Source organism: Stegastes partitus, unplaced genomic scaffold (genome assembly GCF_000690725.1).
Source record: "Stegastes partitus isolate 25-593 unplaced genomic scaffold, Stegastes_partitus-1.0.2 Scaffold733, whole genome shotgun sequence".
Classification (NCBI taxonomy): domain Eukaryota; kingdom Metazoa; phylum Chordata; class Actinopteri; family Pomacentridae; genus Stegastes; species Stegastes partitus.
Window position 1 is genome coordinate 1 of NW_007578464.1, and position 6826 is coordinate 6826.

Genomic DNA, 6826 nt, shown 5'->3' on the forward strand with positions numbered 1-6826 from the left:
GAGCAGTTCCAATAGGGTCTTCGCACCCTTTGGTGCTCGGACCCTAATAATAATAATAACAAAAGAGAGCGAGACCTTGTCTCATAATGACATGAAAAGATGTTGTTATTATCATATCTAGATTTTGTAGTTATGAGAAGATGACTTTTCACTTGTAATAATGAGAAAACTATCTCATAATTGTAAATAATGTGAAGCAGAATAAAGGGCCTTTATTTGGAACGATTCAGAAGATTTTAGGATTTCTTCATGATTAATTGAAAGTTGCCAGCAACTCCAATAGTTCACAGCAGTCAATTGCTAGTGCTGTTTCTTAGGCGTAAATGTTTCCAACAGTCCACACAAGTGAAGACTTTTAACCACCTTGACTGTTTCTCAGACAAGATCTTTTCTTACAAGGTCCACAATTGAAGAGTTCATTTGCAAAAACAGATCACTCCATCGTCACAAACCTTCAGAAAACCCACTTTTCCATCGTCTACCTGAGACAATATCAACCAAACTTCAGTTATCTCTATTCTTGTCATGTCATTTCTACTGAGTCAAATCCACTCAACTTCACTTTGATTGATTTTTTTCTCAAACAAACAACAACAAAAAAAATGTTTTCTGAAAATCTACAAAAAAAAAATTGAGTTATCTGTTTTTGCAAATGAACTCTTTAACAGTTTTTTTTCTCCATGTTGTGTATGCCATGTGCTTCCATATTCAAGCAGCATATTCTTTTTTTCCTCCATCACCTGAGGGCAGCAGAAGAGGCTGAACAACAAAACACTGATGTCGTATCACCTCACGTCTGCCTGGTCACCCATGCGGCAGATGGCTGAGGAGGTAGCGTACGGTGAATTTTAAAACCCCTCCAGTAAAACCTACCTCGTTAACGTGTCCATATGGTGTTTTTTTATATGTTAAAAGACACATTGTTCACACCACGGCTGAGGATTTCTACGACAGTCTCAAACGCAGATTCAGACTTGTAGGGCTTCATATGTAACAAACCTGAGAAACCAATCTTGTTGGCTCGTAGGATGGGACTTTCTGTATCATTCTTCAGAATTGGTTTCCAGATCAAACAACTGAAATTAGAGGAGTAGTTTTGTATGGTTTTAGCGGAGTTGTAGGTGAGCTGGTGTGCTCGAGCTGCAGCGGTAGGGTTGAGAAAGAAGCCTTTATAGATCTGAACATTCTAGAGAAAACAAGTTCTGTTTAAGACATTGGAAGGGGGATCGGAAGGGATTAATATTATAGAAAGACCTTCTGGATATGTGACCCTGATGAGTTTTTAAGAGTTAACTCGACGAGAGGGACTGTAAAGCGTTCTCCTGTGCCTGGAAAAATGAGCCTGATGTGAGCGGCCAAACTCAGGCAAATGGGAAAACCGATACAATCTGCTGAAAGATGCTAAAAGGTTTGGTAGAACTAAAAGGAGGCGCAGATTCACGTGGGAATTCTCTGTGGGTTTGTTCAACATTTACAGCACACAGAGGTTTGATCCGTTGTTTACGCAGAAATGTTGACGGGTGCAGTTTTAAGCTGAATTTCAACCTTTTATTGGTATTATGGGATTGACGGGATTTACAGGACACACTTTCTTTTTTGGCCGAACACGAATCCTCTGCTGTTAGGAGCTGAAGGATGCTGTGGCTGTAGCTCCACGGCGGACCGAGCCAGGTCTCACAGAGATGACTTTGGTGCCAAACCTCTCATTACATTCTGATTAAGGCGACCGCTGGATACTGGATTCAGATTCGGTCCCAGCTCTCCCATGCACAGCCACTGTTTGATAGAATTAAGGTTGGAAAGAGTCCTGGTTCTTGCTTCAGGGCTCTTTGGGGTTCTCTGGAGTAATTACTTGATAATCTGCTCCACAGATCTGCCACTGTGCCTGCTTCCCCGAGCACACCAAGAACACTGCAGATAGTTATTATTTTAAATCTTACGTTAGAGATATGTGGTGAATATAGACAGCTTGGGTCGAATTAAAAAAGACTTCATAACCATATTGGAATGGAAGTAGCAGCATCCACACAAACTAAGTCCAATTGTGTAATTTTATAAAAACAACAAAACTGATATAATAGCAGCAATCTTTCTGTTTTATTAAGTTTCTCCGAACTCTTTCTCTAAACGCTGAAATCTTATTCGTCTCCCGAGGATCGCTTTATATCAGAATCCTCCTAAATATAGACCTCCTTTTCATTCCCCTCTTTTTGAATTATACCCACGGCTGAGGAAAATGACTGACTGTGGAAAATGTGACCACCTTTCAGTGGTATTCCGTTTGTCTCGACTCAATGCCTCTTTGAGAGATGGATCTTTCAGGAGCCCAGTTAAAATATCTCTCAGCACGGCACTATCAGGTTGTTCCGCTTAAGTGTAAAATTAAACGTTCCAACATTGTTCTGCCGTTGCCCGCTCATTCGCGGTTGCTAGGCGGCGCGTACACACACACAATATCATCATCAGCAGCAGCATGCGTTCGTGAGTGGAGAAACGCTGAGGAGTGCTCGTAAGAAAACATTTCCATTGCCCTAAACTGAAGGCATTGTGGCGAAAGCGACAGAGCAAACAGATCACACGGCTGATAGACGCGGTTCGCTGAGTTGTGCTAGAGACGACGCACGTGCTGTTTGGACAGAGTCGCTCATTTTGCAGTGATGGAAAATGTCTTCACAGGTAGAAACATGAGTAGAATGAAGACCAGGAGGGGAGATAGGGAGGATAATTCCTTGTTTAGGCCCACAAGCTCATCTATGTTCCACACAACTGCAACGTTAATCCCCACCAGCCACGGATATATCTGCAAAGTTATGTGATTAACTGGTATTTGTACGATTTGCTTTTAAAGTAAAGATTCACACAGTGTGAACATCCACGACACGATCATCCAGACAGTAAGAGAGAGGAATACAAATGTAGCACTAAAAACCATCCATCCATCATCTATACACCGCTTCATCCTCACTAGGGTAACAGCCGATTTAGGGTGAAGGCAGGGGACACCCTGGACAGGTCTGGGGGAATATTAAACTTTAAATATATCTGTAAGTCTTATCTTCAGCAAGAACAAAAACAAGCGTAGACTACATTACACCCATAGACTGTATAAAAGATGGACGTGGCAACCGGCCCTGAAAAATGAAGCCAACCCGAAAGTGTCAAAAACCTGCATCCGCTAGTCCTGGCTCCAAAAAGCCCTGGCTCTCATAGACATGAATTGGAAAAGAAGTGATCACAGATCATGAAATACTGCATTCCTCCAGCTCAGGATTTTTTAAAAATTAGTTTTCATAGTCAAGTCCAGAGATCAGGTGGCCAATCTGAAAATAAATCAATACTGAATTTTTTAAAAATCGTCAAAATTTTGCGGGGCAAGGGGCGTGGCTGGCTTGATTGACAGTCGGCAGCGACCATACAGACGAATCGAGCAGAAGGCGGTAAATGTGGGCGGGCAGAGAGGGCCCGCCTCTCAATCCGTCTGACCAATCGCTGCTCCTATGGCTCAGATTTTTGCGTCACTGGCTCCAAAAATCCAAGATGTCAACCAGGAAGTAGCAAAACCCTGGCTTCATTTTCTCAGTGCAGAAACCAACGGGTGACGTCACGGTAGCTACGTCCATCTTTTATACAGTCTATGATTACACCACCACATTGGATCCCATGCTTGTGTGTGTTGCATTCAGTATGAGGCTGGCGGTGATCAACAGTTCAACACCACTGACATGAAATGACAGGTTGTGGTAGAATACTAGAACAATATTTCAGCTGAAAAAAATCACAACATCCTGGCATGACTCCCTGAAGGCATTTGGCTGCTGTTCAGCAGTCTTAGCATTGTGGGTACATCGTTGTTTAAAAGCATTTATCAAATAATTGGTTCTGATCCCATTAATATGCCTCAGAATAAACCTACATTTCCTTTTTCTACTTCATTCTTTTATCTATTTGATTTAAATGCATCTATATGGAATCAGTGCGATTTTATATACAGTCGTCCTCAAATGTATTCATAACCTCCCATTAAAGAAGGAAAAAAACAGGTGTCACTGAAATAAGTTGAAACTGACAAAAAGTAATAATAAATAAAAATTAGATGAAAATCATGACATTGCTTTTGAATTGTGGTTCAACAGAAATATTAAAAACAAACAAACAAACAAACAAAAAACAACAAGCAAACAAGCATGATGGTGTCCGTAAACTAATATTTAGTTGAACAACCCTTTGAGCCAATCACTGCAATCAAGTGTTTTCTGTAACTCTCAATCAGATTCCTGTTGACAGCTGTTTTGATTTTGGCCCACTGCTCATCAGCAAAGTGCTCTAATTTTTTTTTTTTTATAATTATTTTCAACCACAATTCAAAAGCAATGTCTTATTTCACTAAATTATAATTTAGCAAATTTTTGTTTATTATTACTTTTCTCAGTTTCTAGTTATTTTAGTGACTCTTGTGAATTTTGCCTTTTCTTTAATGGAAGGGGATGAATACATTTGAGGACGACTGTATGCATGTCATACATCACAGTCCGTCACATAGTAAAGTCAAGACCATAAACTATTATCCTGACAATTTGTTATTGAACAAACACTCGATGACGGCGTGAAGAAAAAACCTTGTTTCAACAGGAACAAACCTCGAACTGAACCAGACTTAGAGTGGGCAGCCAGCTGCCACACCCAGCTGTGGTTAGGGGAATCCCGACCAGATCAAAAAGTTCAGAGACTGCACCAATAAAAAGAAAAAATCCTTACCTGATTTTAATTTTGTTTCCATCCCTTTTGAAGTAGTCTGTGCAGTGATACGCTGCTCCCACTGCTCCTGCCACATTGGAAACACTCGCTGACAGCTCTGCTCTGCTCGGACCACTTTGAGATGCATATTAGCAGCTAATATATAATACATCACTGAAGAGAGTTTAACTAGATTGATTTAATTACCTGCTAGTCTGCGGCCACAGAGGTGAGGCTGGAGGAGAAGGGGTACACCAGCAGGGGGCGCTGGAGCTGCACGAGTCACGGTGGCTCGACTGTGACATCACTCTGGTGGGCGGAGCCAGTTGACTTGAACCCGGAAGTTGTACAGCAAGTAACAGGTGGTGAGGAAACCTGGATTTCGAGTTTATAGTGTGTAGAGGAGATTTGATGAGGGGATGCTGGGTGCGATGGCATCCGAAGCTAGAGCAGGATTAAAGGTGGTTAAATCTCGGATATTCCCGGAGGAGCTTCTGGTCACCCTCTACCGCTCTCAGCATTTTCAGGTAACACAGTCAAATAACATTTTCAATGCATTAAAAAGTAAGCTGGCTAATCCTCTACGCTGTCCAATGGAAGGCCTGCCTTACCAGCCTCTCAGAGCCCCAGTATGAAATGCTTTGTGATAGTCTTTCAGTGGAATATGTCTCGTCCACGCCACCATGCAGCTGCACATGTGGGTGGGGAGGAAATTGCAAGTGCCTCAAAATGCCAGCGAGGTGGATTTCTTCCACTCCACACTGGAGTTTAGACCACAAGGTTGGGAAATTCATCACCATGCAAACTAATGGTTTCTAAGTAATCACATGTTTGCCACAAAACCTTTTTCACACGACCTGTTAGTGGTGCCAAAGTGAATTTTATTTAATTTTTGTTTCGCCTCGTGACCAAAAATATTTTAACACAATGTGAGTCTCACAATACGCTTTACTCTTATATCAGTAATCGTGCAGTGGCATTAAAGTGTTACTTCCTCAAGCGAGGTTTTAAGAGACTTTAGCTTCATTCAACCAAACCTTATGTCTTGCATTCGACCATTACCGTCGAGGCTTGTTAGCAGGTCAGTCACGTTTCACTCTCCCCCACTGGTCCTACAGCAAACAGTTTCCTTCTTTCTTTTTTCTTTTTCCAGTCCAGAAACCTTATGCAAGTGGCAGAATCAAGCAAAGTGAGGATAGATGTGCCTGACAGACATTACTTCATGCACCCAGACCCAGCTAAGTTAAAGCCCGTTACACAGCGAGCTCCACTGACATCACACTGGAGCTGCACTGCCGGGGCTGGAAACCCTAGCGTGCATCCTAAGGTCAATCAAAGAAGAGGAAATATCTTCCTCATGTAATAGGCGAGAAGTTTCCTGTTAGTGCACGGTGTCCAAGAGGTGAAACACACGCTTCATCATATGACTGTGTGTTAATCCTTCATTACATCATGTGTCACTACGTAACCATCATTCATGCGCTTGTGTTCCTCATTAGCACTGACAGTAAAATCATATAATCCTCACTTTTCTGTTTCGCTTAATGGAGCAAAGTAAAACATGAAATAATAATATCGCTTTTAATTATGTTCCTTTTCCTCGCAAATTCCATGAGACGTTCACTTTGTACAAATAGGAAGAGAAGGAGACCAACATCTCTGTACTTTATGACTTGTTGTGTTTGGGAGGGGTATATTAGCTTAACCCAAACCACTCGGTAGCGAGCGTCGTACCTGTCCTGCCAACAAAACCTTGAGTCTGTGCAGGACCTGTTGTGGTGTGCTGTTGCTAGGGGCCGTAAACATACAGGACCGTGGTTTCATACGGTCCTGTGTGCTTACAACTTATGTTACCGACAATGCAGTGATACAACTGGTGGAACTGTTTTTTATGCTTTCCAGGAAGTCGTTGGTGTCAGTTATTTTTCAGTGTAGGATTAAAATCATCTCTCGGAAGACTTGAAAGTTGTTGAACATAACTACTGCATCACTATAAAACATACATCGCCACTTGTTTTGGCCTAAGTTATATGATTTGGGAATTTTAATAATGTTAAAATTGCAGAATGGTTTGTAAATCCTCTATGACAGC